Here is a 15,725-nt window from a genome sequence, read left to right as displayed (position 1 = left end):
CTTTCAGGGCGTAATCAATTCTGTCCCCTGTGATTTGGTTTTCAGGGACTGTTCTTCCTCTAAAAGTCACAGGAGCTTAGGCTGAAACCCTTAACTTGGTACCCAGTCCTGTGGAAAACAGTACCTTCTGCTCCGTTTTAATCAAAGTTAAACTCTTAAGCATGCATCTTTGCAGAAGGACATTGCCTATGCCTTTGAAGTGTGCGTTCTCCTAGAGCAGGCTCACTGGAGATGGCCCTGATGCTGGGAAAGATTGAAGGCAAAAGGAGAAGGAGGCGGCAGAGGAAGAGGAGGTTAGATAGCATCACCGACTCAGTGGATGTGAGCTTAAGCAAACTCCGGGAGTTGGTGATGGACAGGGAAGCCTGGCGTGCTACAGTCCATGGGGTAGTGGAGAGTCAGACAAGACTTAGCGACTGAACAACAGCAGTTCTCCTAGTTCTCATGAGACTCTCAATCCCAGAGTTTTCAGTCTTGGAGCTTCTTGAGGATCATCCTACCTTTGGCATAAAGTACTAGTTTTCCACTTTCCTTTTATCCTACAGGGAAGGCAAATTCTGATTCCTAAGGCCTTAAAACATTGTTCTCCAAAGGCCCTGCAATCAGAGAGTATAGAATTTGGAAAACAGCCCTTTTTTTTTTTTTTTAAATTTTAGAGGGCATTAAAGTGTAAAGCAGGAGAGTAGAGTGTTATGCAAGTGATTGATTTCAAGTGTGTACCCAATCAATTACGTTTTTATTTCCTCTCCCACAAAGCATTTTCATTTGAATTGAGTTTTTCAGCTAAATCGTCACTTCATGGACTGGCAATTAGGATTAGTTTCTTCTTTTCTAATCAAGTCCTCCCAACTACAGAAGATATTGTGCATACTGTCTAAATTATAGATTTCTCTCATTGTTACATTTGGAGTAGAATGGTCCATTCACCAAATGTTTACTCAGTACCCACTGAGCACTCTGCTTGATCTGGGGTGTTTGACAAATGGGAAAGCTCTTTGAGCTTTTTGAAATGATTTAGAAGTGATGTGCAGAATAAAACTTTAAGTGAGAGCAAGCTGAGTTTGTCCCGGGTCTGGAGATGCTCACCATCAGATTAAAGCAACCTAGCATGCCGTCACCCATCACAGGAGACTGCGTGGGCAGAACCAGACCTGACTCTGATACCAATGGAAACACTCGGGACCACTCAGATTCACGGAGTCGTTAGACTTCACTTGGAGGAGATTTAAAATCGCTTTATCAGAACTGCACTCTCGGGAAGCGGGGAACAGAACTTCACAGGCCGGCATGAGCTGGAGGGGAAGTCAGAGCCAGATTGAGGTTTCGTGCCGGAACTTGAAGTGTTTTCTGGTTATTGATTTCTCCAGTACTTTTCTGTTCAAATGCTTAGTAACCACACTTGCTGCTTCCTTGTGTCTGTGCCTGACTTTGGACTCACAGGGATGCAGAAACCCAAGCCTTGCCTTTTCCCTCCCCGCTCAATGGTTCGATTTTGGTTTTGTAATTAGATTGGTTGTATTAAAGAGATAGGCAAGGAACTTTTGGTCAAGTAAGATGACCAAAGTACGTACTTACAAATAAAATAAGTATTTGATTTTCAAAATAATTTCTTTGAAACTGTTTATCTCACATCTACTTTTAATACAGTAATTATTCCCATTAATACTAATACCTCAGGTTAATTTATTCATGATCACCTATAGTTTCAAGTCATTTTTTTTTAAGTGTGCTTAATGTCTGGGTTATTTTGAATAATCCTAAAAAATTCTTTTGAACTTCAACAGAGCTGATTTGACTGCTTGAAACATACTGGAAAATAGATAGTTTCTGAACATGGGACATATGTTTAATTTGTACAATGTGCAATTAAAATTACAATTTAAAAAAAGTGATTACAAATAAAATAGCCAAATGAAGGTGCACTTTGGAGTAACTGCATGTCTGTAACACTTAGTGCAATATTTACCAAGCATTTATTGAATTTTTCCAAATGATAAATGAGATAAAGCCCTCGTAAGGAAAAGCCATGAGATAAGAGAACATTTCCCAAAGTTCATTTCTTACTTTCATTCTGCCAGGTGTCAATAAATCTTGCTGGTTAAGTACGCTTGAACGATGCTGAGATTAACAGATGTGTGGTTTTCCTGTGAGGAGCCTTCGTGTGTTTTAAAATAGTCTCATCCGTGTGTGTGTTGGTATATCTCTCTGGACCAGGATTCTGTAGCACACACTAACGCAAACATGAAAAAGATGATGGAGTCACTGGGAGAGGGAAAGGGGGCGACGGGCAGAGGAAGAAGCAGAGTCACACTGATGGTGGAGCCGTCGAATGATGGTCTGTGGGGGCTGGGACCATACGGTCATCCAGTCCCGCTGCCTGTGAAACAAGCCCCATTATTTGCTAGTATAGGGCCCGGGCTGCCTACTGTCATAGTATATATGTATTATATGATTATCTATTATACGTAATTAAATAGAATTCCCCTTGTCTCGTTCCCCTTCCCAACCACGGATACACATGCCTTGCTCTCGTCTTTGTTCAGTCGCTGAGTCATGTCCTAGTCTTTGCAACCCCGTGGACTACAGCCTGCCAGGGTCCTTCATGCATGGCATTCTCCAGGCAAGAATACTGGAGTGGGTTGCCATTTCCTTCTCTAGGGGATCTTCCCGACCCAGGGATCAAACTCCTGTCTCTCCTGCATTGACAGGCGAATTCTTTACCACTGAGCCACCAGGGAAGCCTGTCTTGCTCTACCCTACTGTTATCAGGGCTAGCCAGGTGGGAATTGTTTCCTCGGATCCAGTGTACTTAATACTGAATAATAATAAATTACATCACTTAAATGATTTATTATTGAAATGTTCTAATTTGTTACTATTTTCAAATTCATTCATGTATCCAATAACATCATCTTTTATTTCTCCCAACAGTCCCTACAATTAAGTAGGTATTGTTTTTATTATCCTGTTACTGATGAAGATAGTATGTTTCTTATTCTCTTGAGGGAAATGATTGACATTTTAGGCAGAACAAGTCTTCATTTTGAGGATATTGCAACTGGTTAGAAGCTCTGGTCCCTCGGCACTAAATGTCCGAGTTCAATCAAAACCACTTTTATTGCGTTTTTTCCTTCTCAAGTGCTCCCAAGAGGGGTGAATACAGGCCCCAGTTGAGAGGGCAGGATCTGCAGATAGTATGTAACTGAGCTGGAATTCCAATCTGTGTTCTGACTACATAGCCCATTGCTTTTCTACGAGCATGGTAATGTGCTTCTTCCTACCAGACAGTCTCATAAAGATAACAACTGGAGCTGAACTGTGCCTGAAGCTTACTGTTGAATGAATGAATGAATGGATGGTTGAATAAGCATAAATAAGCAGCCATAAGGGCCAGGTACCAATTTAAATAAACAAAATTGAAAGAGTATTAGTTAAAATTCCTTTTATAAATGCCATTTAAAGTTGATTTTGGGTTCAGGATACCCTTTTAAAAATCTTATCTATCGCAGAGACTGTACTTTGAGTTAAAAACTACAGATTCCACTCATTTAATATTAATGTCTTACTCTTTTAAACTTTTTTATTTTATATTGGAGTATAGCTGACTAACAATGCTGTGATCATTTCAGGTGAACGACACAGCCGTGCATGTACATGTACCCATTCTCCCCCAACCCCCTCCCATCCAGGCTGCCATGTAACACTGAGTTCCCTGTGCCGTACCGTAAGGTCCTGTTATCCATTTTAAATACAGCAGTGTGTACATCTTCCTCCCAACTCCCTAACTATCCCTTCCCCCATTCTTCCCTCCTGGGAACCATGAGTTTTTCTCTTAAGTCTGTGAGTCTGTTTGTGTTTTGTAAATAAATTCATCTGTGTCATGTCTTTTTAGATTCTTAAAAGGGATTACCCTAAGATATTTCTCCTTTTCTGTCTGACTTCACTCGGTATGACAATACTTTTGTATGAATAGATGGGAAAGTATAGAAATCAGATCTGTTATTTTCTCCTTTCTCTCTCTCTCTTCAAATAACATCTGTCTTGTGTTTTCTATGTATTAGTTATTGAGAAGCATGAAAATACGTTAAGGAGAGTGAAATGTAGTTGAGAACTATTAAAGATTCTGAAAAATTATCCTGAGTCACATTAAAGATTTAGAAACAGTCATGAGCATCGTTTTAAAATCTTCCATTTTCTAGTTGTTTCATTTCTATGAGTTGTTTGAAAAATCAAAAACGTACCATTTGAATTTATGTAAATTACAGCACACTTCTCTCCTTCAGTAGCACCGCAGAAAGCTTTGTATGTACTGTGAGCGGTCCTGCCGCCCCCCATCCTCCTACCCATCTAAAGACATCGGCTGTCCTGCATATCTTTGGTATGTGTAGCTATTGAAGACAGCTCTCCTGGCCAAGAATACAGATCATTTGCAGACTAGGAGCAAATTGATACATGATATCATGGCATAGGAGCAGATTTCACACACACACAAAAACAAACCTGCCAACAGGGAAAGAAATTTTATGGAGGAAAGCTAGTAGACAGAGCTGGAGCAAAGCAGCTGGGGGTACGTCTGTACACAGCATCATAATGTTGGCTTTTTATTTCCAGGACAGTTACTGTAATACAGACTTGTCAGGTATAAAGTTCTGTTTCATCTTACAATTCAAATTACATTTTAAATTCTAGTTCCTCATGAAATGGTTCTTTTTGGCATTAATCTCAGTCATGGATTTGAACAGTGTTGACTCAGCAACCTTTAGAGAACATTGAGTTTGCAATGCATCTTGTTTTTTCCCTTTTTTTATTGAGGTAATATTGATTGGTAACATTACGTAAGTTCCACGTGTACAGCGTTCTGTTTCCGCTTCTGTCATGTAGAAGGCTGCGCACACCCCACCTGAGTCTCCATCACCATGCAGTTGATCCCTTTGCCCTTTCTCCTCTGGTAACCCCTACTCTGTTCTCTGTGTATTTGTCTGGTTTGGTTTGTTCATGTATTTTGGTTTATTGCTTCTTTCCTATATTCTACATATGAGTAAAATCACATGGTATTTGTCTGTCTCTGACTGACAGCATAACACCCTCAAGTTCTACCCATGTTGTTGCAAATGGCAAGACTTAATCACTTTTATGACTAGGCCGTATTCCTGTGTGTGTGTGTGTGTGGTGTGTATCTTCTTGATCTCAAAGTTTTGCATACTTTTGCCGGAAGAGCTCCTGTCTCTTGTGAGGCAGGCCTGGTGTTCATGTGACGGCTCAGCTTCTGCTCGTCCGGGAGGGTCTGATTCTCCTTGTATCTGAGCGACAACTGCGCTGGACGGTATATTCCTGGGTGACGGTGTTTATCTTTCAGTATTTTCAGAATGTCATTTCACATCCTCCTGGCCTGTAGAGTTTCAGGTGAGAAATCTGCTGATAGTCTAATGGGCTTCCTTTGTAGATAACTGACCTTTTTCCCAGGATGCCTTTCAGATGATGTCTTTGTCATTGACTTTTGAGCATTTTAATATGTGTGTTGGAGAAGGTCTTCTTGAATTGAGGTAATTAGCTGTTCTTTTAGCTCCATGGTCTTATATGTCCGGTTTCTAATTCTCAGCTATTATTCCTTTAATTCTCTGCTTCCTCCTCTCACTCTTCTTTTGGAATACCCATTACCTTATGGACCACTCCGTTTCCAGTGCTTTCTAATGCATTTTTCACCTCATTTATTGAGTTCTTCAGCTCCGGACATTACTTTGCCAACAAAGGTTCGTCTAGTCAAGGCTATGGTTTTTCCTGTGGTCATGTATGGATGTGAGAGTTGGACTGTGAAGAAGGCTGAGTGCTGAAGAATTGATGCTTTTGAACTGTGGTGTTGGAGAAGACTCTTGAGAGTCCCTTGGACTGCAGGGAGATCCAACCAGTCCATTCTGAAGGAGATCAGCCCTGGGATTTCTTTGGAAGGAATGATGCTAAAGCTGAGACTCCAGTACTTTGGCCACCTCATGTGAAGAGTTGACTCATTGGAAAAGACTCTGATGCTGGGAGGGATTGGGGGCAGGAGGAGAAGGGGACGACAGAGGATGAGATGGCTGGATGGCATCACTGACTCGATGGACGTGAGTCTCAGTGAACTCCAGGAGATGGTGATGGACAGGGAGGCCTGGCGTGCTGTGATTCATGGGGTTGCAAAGAGTCGGACACTACTGAGCGACTGATCTGATCTGATCAGCTCCGGAATTTCTGTTTGCTTCTTTCTTAGAACTTCTTTCTCTTTGGTAAGGTATTTCTTTTATTCATCAGTTTTACCCCTGAGCTTGTTAAGCTGCCTTACTGAGTTTTCTTGTAGCTCATTGAATTTCTTCATGATGGCTACTTTTGAATTCTCTGTCAATTAGGTCACCATATTCCATGACTTCAAGTTTGGTTTCTGGAGACTTGTTGTTGTCTTCTGCGGTGGTGTTACTGTGGTTCTTCAGGGTTCTTGATGGCCTGTCCCCCTGTGGGTGCAGAAGTCTCGATAGGCTGGACATTAGAGGCCTTTCTTTTGTTTTCCAGTAGGTGGTGGCACAGCACCTTTTGGGTTTGTTTTGTTTTCCTACTTGCCTTCCCTCTGGTTGTGTTTGCAGTAGACACTTCATTCTCTACCTTCTTGGTAAGAGGTATGGCTTGGACAGCAAGGAGATCCAACCAGTCCATCCTAAAGGAAATCAGTCCTGAATATTCATTGGAAGGACTGATGCTGAAGCTGAAACTCCAATACTTTGACCACCTGATGCGAAGAACTGACTCATTGGAAAAGACGCTGATGCTGGGAAAGATTGAAGGCGGGAGGAGAAGGGGACAACCGAGGATAAGATGGTTGGATGGCATCACCGACTCAATGGACATGAGTTTGAGCAAGCTCTGGGAGTTGGTGATGGACAGGGAGGCCTGGTGTGCTGCAGTCCATGGGGTCGCAAGGAGTCAGACACGACTGAGCGACTGAACTGAACTGATGGGCAGACGTACAGGGTCTTAATGCATAAAAGTTTAACCTAATTTTTATTCTCTTATTGTCTCAGCCAAAGTTATTGACATAAGAATTCTGAGACTGAGATAGTAGACTAAACAATACTTATTAACTACCAGCTTGCTTTGCATTGAAACAGTGTGTTTAAATCCTGATTAGAAGTCTAAGATTCAGTAATAACATAATCCTCAGACACCACAATGCAGACTGGATTTTCAGCCTGTTGTGCTGTGAAAGTTGAGTGTCATTTCTAATATTCTCCCGAGTTCTTCAGGGCTCAGTAATCTGAAAAAACAGAAGCAAGATTACAACATGAACTGTGCAAATTCAGAGATACTTAAAGTATTCTGTCCAGAGTATTCTCTACCAGTAATTTCTATTCTAAAAATTCAGAATTCAAAAATGTAAATTTTATTGCATGCTCTGCATCTGAATTCATAGTTGAAAAAAAATGACTTAGTGATATCTATCCATGTTGCAAATTAAAATGCTGTGACTGGGGATTGTCATTAAACCCAGTTTGCAAAGTAGAACCTAGGGTATAATGTGACAAATTAGGATAGGATCACAGAACCAGCATACAGGTGAAAAAAAAAAGGAAAGTGGTACCTGGAAGACCAAGGTACCAGAGAAGAGCTTGGAGAGTCCTGAGGAGATGCAGTTCTCCATGCAGCTGGGTGAGAGTCCACACTCTGATGACTCAGCAGGCTGCCGGGTTCCCTCTCCACGCCAGCGTCTGACACTGCCTCGTCCCCCACGCTGGGCAGCAGGAGCAGGTTTTCTCCTCGGCTCGGAGGCCCTCGGCCTTTCATCCTTGCTGTCTCCATTTCCTGGAATGCTCGCCTCAGATCTTCGATGACCAGCTCTTCCCCGCAGTTCACTGTCGGCACTGTTTAGTCGCTAAGTCATGTCCGACTCTTGTGACCCCCATGGACTGTAGCCCGCCAGGCTCCTCTGTCCGTGAGATTTGGCAGGCAAGAGTACTAGAGTGGGTTGCCATTTCCATATTTCAATTCAAGCATCACTTGCTCAGGGACACCTGCCCTGATCCCCTGTGTAAACTGGTCACACTCCCATCTGTTGTGTCATTTTCTGGACTGTACCTGTTTGATTACCTTATGGCACCTACTGGTTTCCTAATCACGCTCACTCATTAGTTTAGTTTTTTTTCTTTTAATCAAGCCTGGGTTGGTCAAAACATAATCTCCATGAAGGCAGAGATTTGTCTTGTGTATAAGGTATCCTCCGTGTCTAGACAGTGAAGGTACTTAATAAATACCTGTTAAATAAATAAATGTTCTAACATGAAAAATATTAGTGATAAAAGTATTAGCAAGAGGATGTGCTTTGTATTTCCATCATTTAAAAAACAGCCGACATAAGCTTTCAAAGATGTCTCTTAATGTTTGCATAGGAAAAAGTCAGGAGTAAAATAAACATGCCAAAATATTTATAGGTTTTTTCTTATAGAATGGAAATTTTATTATAGTCTATACATTTATAGGATCAATAATAATTAGCCAGTTATATAACATGCATTAATTATATGGTAAAATGAAAATTAAAGAGAATATAGATGTTCTAAAGAGTCTTTGGTAGAAATTGTACAAATACCTGCCCAGCTGAAGTAAATATGGTTAGTAAACTGCTCTTCCTTTGATTGTGATTCAGAGTCTGAGAGTAAGTTTTTCTTTGTGATTTGATTAAGTGGAGAAAACAAAAGAACAGCACCTAGCATATGGAACCAGAAAACTGTCTGGCTAATAAGTAGTCTTGAACACCAATAGCGAAAGAGAAAACTTGTATTTGTCCTGCTGTTTAACTAGGGAGAGTAGTTTACAGGGGATAATGGAGCATGCATTTCCAAAAGTCAGAAGAGTGAGGCCGAGAAACGCCTGAAAGAGCATTCGGCTGTGACCTTGCCTGCTGTCCCTCAGGACACTCAGGGGCAGTACAAGGCTCAGCAGGTGCTCAGGGCCTTTGGATCAGGCCTGTCTTGGGGCCTTTGTTCTTTCATCCCAGACGTGGCTCCCGCCCCTTCCTCTTCCTCTGTTTGCCGCACTCTGGTGACACCTCTTGTTCCTGTGGTTTCTCCTGACGGGCGTCTTTGAGGGCTGTTTGTGCGACACACTTCTGCAGACCCCACCACACCAGTGCAATGCTTGCCCTACGATAGACATCACATGCATATTCATTACCTAAGTGAATTTTTCATCAGGTATGCAGATTTGAGCCAAATGGCACTGACTGTGCATGATGAACGATGAGTGTGTATTAGTAATAAAAATGCCTCGTCACATGTAAGTAGTTCTCGAGACCTGCATTTTTTATTAACTTTTATTGGAATGTAGAGTTAATTCACAGTGTTGTGTTCATTTCTGCTTTACAGAAAAGTGAATCCATATTTTTCATTTTACACTGTCAGTTTTAATAAAAACAATATATTCCAAACATTTTCCAGTTTTTCTTCTTGAGAAAAAACCACCTCAATTCCTTTTAAATCCTTGATTTTTCTAATTCTTAGACCAATGACCATAGAATTCTCTGTCACTGAGGATTTTCAGGTCAGTGAAAAATTGAGACATAGGTAATGAGCATACAGATTTTTTTTGAAAGATTTTTTTTGGGGAAATGTATGTGAATACTTAAATGGAAAGACTTTGGCATACCTATAATATAGGTTTCCTAAGCTCAGCAGGTAGCAAGTTATAGAACTTTTTAACGTCAAAACCCTATTGTGTAGGGTTCTGTAATTTAATAGGCGTGGTCATATCAAAGAAACATAAAATAAGAGTGGCCAGGTTCACTTGCATTCCTAGGTCATTATTCTCAGACATTATTATTAATAGTAGATCTGATAAAACTTCAGAAAGGAAAATATAAAAAATCAAAATTTTATTAAGAGCCTAATTCATGGGCATCTAAGTTCTGTGGTCTATTGTCTATACATAGATAAGTTAGAGGAGGGTATAAAAATTCTGTATAGTAACTCAGAAGACTTCCTTAAAGAAAAATGAAGAAACATTGAAAAGCTTAAATTGCATAATTGCTACAGTAGACTTTCTTAGAGTTTTTGATTTTATGGTCTAATATAGCCTTTTCCTGAATCTTAGTTTAGTTATGATCAATATATTGTTCTCAGTGAATGTTTTGATCTTTAAGTTATAAAATGCTAAAACATGAGAAGTTATAGGCAACTATATCATCTGTAAATAACAAATTATTTTATCACTATTTAAACAATACTTATATTTCTTCCTGCTGTTTCTTGAATCATATAAATTGGCTGAAACTGCAGGTATAATGTTGAGTAGATGGGGTAGAAGTAGGCATTTTTTTTCCTGTTTTTTTTTTTTTTTTTTTTCTTTTAAGGCAATTGTTTCTAATGCTTTAACAACAGTTTGGCTTTAGAAGTTTATTTCAATTCCCAGTTTTCTAGGACACTGAGTCATAAATGATTATTTAATTTTATCACATTTTTCTTCATCTATTGAAAAATCATTTGGGCTTTGCTACTTTATTCTGTTAATGTGGTAAATTAAACTAACAGTCATTAAAATCTCTTTGTTTTTAAGATAAATCCTACCCTCTGTAACTGTGTTTTCTGTGTATTGTTAAATTTGGTTTGTAAATATTTTGCATCAGTATTTATAAGGTTAATGGGCCTGTAAATTTTCTTTCTAGTGTCTCAGAAAAGAAACCCCTGGCTCTACGCATAAGCTCCCAGTGAGGACAGGGTGATGGCCATGCACAGCCCTCTTCTTGTAGGTCTCTTTCCTTAAGGAAAGGAATCCCCACCCCAGCACCAGATCCTTCTTGCTGCTTCCTGGGCGGCACACAGAGGGGAGGGTGAAGCATGACTCAGTGCCCAGGACATTCCGCCATCCAGGCCGAACCAGGGCGGGCTCATCGCAGGGGAAACCTGCGCTCGTTCACACGCCGAGGGCACGTCCTCTGGCCGAGCTGTCAGTGTCTATCACACGCATTTCCCCAGGAAGGAGGAGCAGCAGTTAATACTCACAGGACTCAATACGTATCAATATTCATGCTAAGTGATTTAGATACATTAACTCACTTTAGTCCTCATAATAATCAAGTACAAATCTAGAAAATGAAATACCTGGGTATCTGGCTAGCAGTTGGATTTTTAAATTGAAGATGAACTTGAGGTGAGCAAGACCAACCTCCGAAGTGGTAGCGCGACAGTGTCCCAGAGAAGTCAAGCCCCGAGCAAGCGGTGGCCCTCTCTCCAAGGTCTGGGGAAGAACGCCGTCCGTCAGGCGGCTTCCCAGGGATCAAGCCTGTGGTCCCTGGACAGTGACTCATCCATTTAAAGACACGGAGATGGACGTCTTGCCCTTGTATAATTTTGAACTCAAGAGGAATAAACGGAATAATCTCACCTTTGGTAAGTGAGACGGGCACTAGTGTAGCTGGTGAGCGGTAGCCAGGGTTTATGTACACCCTGCATTTCATGTGTGCATACCTGATTAGCAGCGAGCAGAAAGGGGACATGGAAATGGAGCTGCTACAACAATCTCAATCAGTCTCATCCGATCTTCCTGCTATCTCAGAGCCAAAATGTCCCCTTTCTGCACGCTGCTAATCAGGTATGCACACATGAAATGCAGGGTATAGATAAACCCAGGCCACCGCTCACCAGCTACACTAGTACAAAACTTGTACTTCACTCTTACTAAAGGTGAGATTATTCCATTTACTCCTCTTGAGTTCAAAATTATACTTCACGAGGCAAGGCATTAGCTGAAGCTGATGATTCCTAAGTAGGGTTTTTAAGATACAACATAAAAAGCATAAAATAATGCCATAATGGAGCCTCTTCTAATCCTATCTCAAGTTTTCCCTTGGATTCTTAGCCTAATTCAAGAGTTAAAAATGCTACAGTTGTGTGTAAATCAAGTCGAGGAACAATTTAATTTCCTGCCTTCCTGAAAAAAAAAAAAAATTATAAAATATTACATGAGAGGTTGGTCTTCCTCACCTCAAGTTTATCTTCCAAGTCAAAAATCTGATTTTCAGTTTTATATACAGTTATTTCATCTTCTAGAATTCGTTCCTAATTGTTACAAGGATTAAATAAGCCAATATATATAAATCACTTGGACTGAATATTGACACTTATTGAGTCCTATTAAAGTATTCAGTTCAGTTGCTCAGTCATGCCTGACTCTTTTTAAGACCCCATGAACCACAGCACGCCAGGCCTCCCTGTCCATCACCAACTCCCAGAGTCCACCCAACCCATGTCCATTGTGTCGGTGATGCCATCCAACCTTCTCATCCTCTGTTGTCCCCTTCTCCTCCTGCCCTCAATCATTCTGAGCATCAGGGACTTTTCAAATGAGTCAGCTCTCCGCATCAGGTGGCCAAAGTATTGGAGTTTCAGCCTCAACATCAGTCCTTCCAATGAACACCCAGGACTGATCTCCTTTAGGGTGGACTGGTTGGATCTCCTTGCAGTCCAAGGGACTCTCAAGAGTCTTCTCCAACACCACAATTCAAAAGCATCAATTCTTCGGTGCTCAGCTTTCTTTATAGTCCAACTCTTACATCCATACCTGACTACTGGAAAAACCATCAGATCAGATCAGTTGCTCAGTAGTGCCCGAGTCTTTGCGACCCCATGAATCGCAGCACACCAGGCCTCCCTGTCCATCACCAACTCCCGGAGTTCATTCAGACTCATGTCCATCGAGTCAGTGATGCCATCCAGTCATCTCATCCTATGTCATCCCCTTCTCCTCCTGCTCCCAATCCCTCCCAGCATCAGAGTCTTTTCCAATGAGTCAACTCTTCATATGAAGTGGCCAAAGTACTGGAGTTTCAGCTTTAGCATCATTCCTTCCAAAGAAATCCCAGGGCTGATCTCCTTCAGAATGGACTGGTTGGATCTCCTTGCAGTCCAAGGGACTCTCAAGAGTCCTCTCCATTGCCTTGACTAAACAGACCTTTGTTGGCAAAGCAATGTCTCTGCTTTTTAATATGCTATCTAGGTTGGTCATAACCTTCCTTCCAAGGAACAAGCGTTTTTTAACTTCATGGCTACAATCACCATCTGCAGTGATTTTGGAGCCCAGAAAAATAAAGCCAGCCACTGTTTCCCCATCTATCTGCCATGAACTGATGGGGCTGGATGCCATGATCTTAGTTTTCTGAATGTTGAGCTTTAAGCCAACTTTTTCACTTTCCTCTCTCACTTTCATCAAGAGGCTCTTTAGTTCTTCACTTTCTGCCATAAGTGTCTACACATGGACATCACCAGATGGTCAACACTGAAATCAGACTGATTATATTCTTTGCAGCCAAAGATGGAGAAGCTCTATACAGTCAGCAAAAACAAAACCGGGAGCTGACTGTGGCTCAGATCATGAACTCCTTATTGCCAAATTCAGACTTAAATGGAAGAAAGTAGGGAAAACCACTAGACCATTCAGGTATGACCTAAATCAAATCCCTTATGATTATACAGTGGAAGTGAGAAATAGATTTAAGGGACTAGATCTGATAGATAGAGTGCCTGATGAACTATGGACTGAGGTTCATGACATTGTACAGGAGACAGGGATCAAGACCATCCCCAAGAAAAAGAAATGCAAAAAGCAAAATGGCTGTCTGGGGAGACCTTACAAATAGCTGTGAAAAGAAGAGAAGTGAAAAGCAAAGGAGAAAAGAAAAGATATAAGCATCTGAATGCAGAGTTCCAAAGAATAGCAAGGAGAGATAAGAAAGCCTTCTTCAGCGATCAATGCAAAGAAATAGAGGAAAACAACAGAATGGGAAAGACTAGAGATCTCTTCAAGAAAATTAAAGATACCAAGGGAACATTTCATGCAAAGATGGGCTCGATAAAGGACAGAAATGGTATGGACCTAAGAAGCAGAAGATATTAAGAAGAGGTGGCAAGAATACACAGAAGAATTGTACAAAAAAGATCTTCATGACCCAGATAATCACAATGGTGTGATCACTCACACTCACCTAGAGCCAGACTGAAATGTGAAGTTAAGTGGGCCTTAGAAAGCATCACTACGAACAAAGCTAGTGAAGGTGATGGAATTCCAGTTGAGCTATTTCAAATTCTGAAAGATGATGCTGTGAAAGTGCTGCACTCAATATGCCAGCAAATTTGGAAAACTCAGCAGTGGCCACAGAACTGGAAAAGGACAGTTTTCATTCCAATCCCAAAGAAAGGCAATGCCAAAGAATGCTCAAACTATCACACAATTGCACTCATCTCACACGCTAGTAACGTAATGCTCAAAATTCTCCAAGCCAGGCTTCACCAATATGTGAACTGTGAACTTCCAAATGTTCAAGCTTGTTTTAGAAAAGGCAGAGGAACCAGAGATCAAATTGCCAACATCCGCTGGATCATGGAAAATGCAAGAGAGTTCCAGAAAAACATCTATTTCTGCTTTATTGACTATGCCAAAGCCTTTGTGTGGATCACAATAAACTGTGGAAAACTCTGAAAGAGATGGGAATCCCAGACCACCTGACCTGCCTCTTGAGAAACCTATATGCAGGTCAGGAAGCAACAGTTAGAACTGGACATGGAACAACAGACTGGTTCCAAATAGGAAAAGGAGTATGTCAAGGCTGTATATTGTCACCCTGCTTATTTAACTTATATTAAAGTATTACTCTTGTTATTATCCAGAGGATGTGGGGGAAAAACTAAGGTGGTATTTTTGGAGGTCAGCAAATCAATATAGTGACTGCACTGGACACAGTGTGGTCAAAACTCTTTGCAAGTGTTTAGTGTTGGGGAGATGATGCATCGTTAGTGTCTGTAATTGGTTTCATCTTTTACTTCAGAGGGTGAGTATACTAATGCTTTGATTCATAAAAGAGTTTCCTCATTTGGGCTCTAAACAGAACTACACATTGGAGTCTATCAATTTTTCTTTTTTTCTTTTTCTATATGGTCATGACTTCCTTCCTCCTTTCTTGGGACTTTTAGGATCATGTGAGCGTTTTTCCCTCTTTTAGATGGCACATTTATAAAAGTGTGAAGAAAGCAGGAATCATAAAATCTCCAGCCTGAAAGAAAGGATTTCTTAACTTTTGAGACAAATTTTTGTAGTTTGAAAGTGTAAGAAATGCTTTGCAAAGAAGCATCCAAGATTTTATAACTGATTTCATCTTCTTTACTTACTATAACAACAGTCAGGAAAAAACAAATGCAAGACTCGCCAAGCAGGATCATCAGAACTCGGTCCTCTGCCTTCAGTGAATCTTAAGCCCCAGCAGCACAGCTTCGTTACTGCCACCGAGCAGGTGAGTCCTCTGCTCAATGAGATGATAAACAAAGAATGAAAATGAATCAGTCTTATTCTTGACATCAGCATTTTCCATGGAAAAAAATTAGCAGTTTCTGATACAGTGTTCCAATGCTTTCGAAGTCAGCAGCTTCTAGATTTTGGTGAAATGAACCATCTTGGGAAATTACTTAATAATTATGTAAACTTGGACACCTATAAAAATTGAAATTTGTAAATCTGAACTTGGGGGCTGGGCTGTAGATTAGAAATGCTGGCAAAGTATATGGTTGTTGCTATATTTGTTTTCTGCCTTTTCCTAGGTATTTCGTACTGTGTTGTTGTAATAAGAGCCAAGTCAGGTGTTAACCACTAGGCTGTGCCAGTCACTTTGTCTTTGATTTAAGTGAAAATGACTCAGCTCACATTTTACCAAAAAACCAGAAGCC

At 40.8% G+C, this 15,725-nt stretch overlaps 1 long non-coding RNA gene across 1 annotated transcript in view; it reads left to right on the top strand.

Moving 5' to 3' along the window:
- Window positions 1–15,725, top strand: part of LOC113882951 — a 41,941-nt gene that overhangs the window by 14,711 nt on the left and 11,505 nt on the right. The window contains exon 2 of the long non-coding RNA XR_003508498.1: window positions 15,185–15,295. This is a non-coding gene — a long non-coding RNA (uncharacterized LOC113882951). The remainder of the gene's footprint in view (window positions 1–15,184; window positions 15,296–15,725) is intronic.

Source organism: Bos indicus x Bos taurus, chromosome 24, assembly GCF_003369695.1.
Source record: "Bos indicus x Bos taurus breed Angus x Brahman F1 hybrid chromosome 24, Bos_hybrid_MaternalHap_v2.0, whole genome shotgun sequence".
Taxonomy (NCBI): Eukaryota; Metazoa; Chordata; class Mammalia; order Artiodactyla; family Bovidae; genus Bos; species Bos indicus x Bos taurus.
Note: the sequence above shows the minus strand (reverse complement) of the source record. Positions and strands in the feature narration are given on the sequence as shown.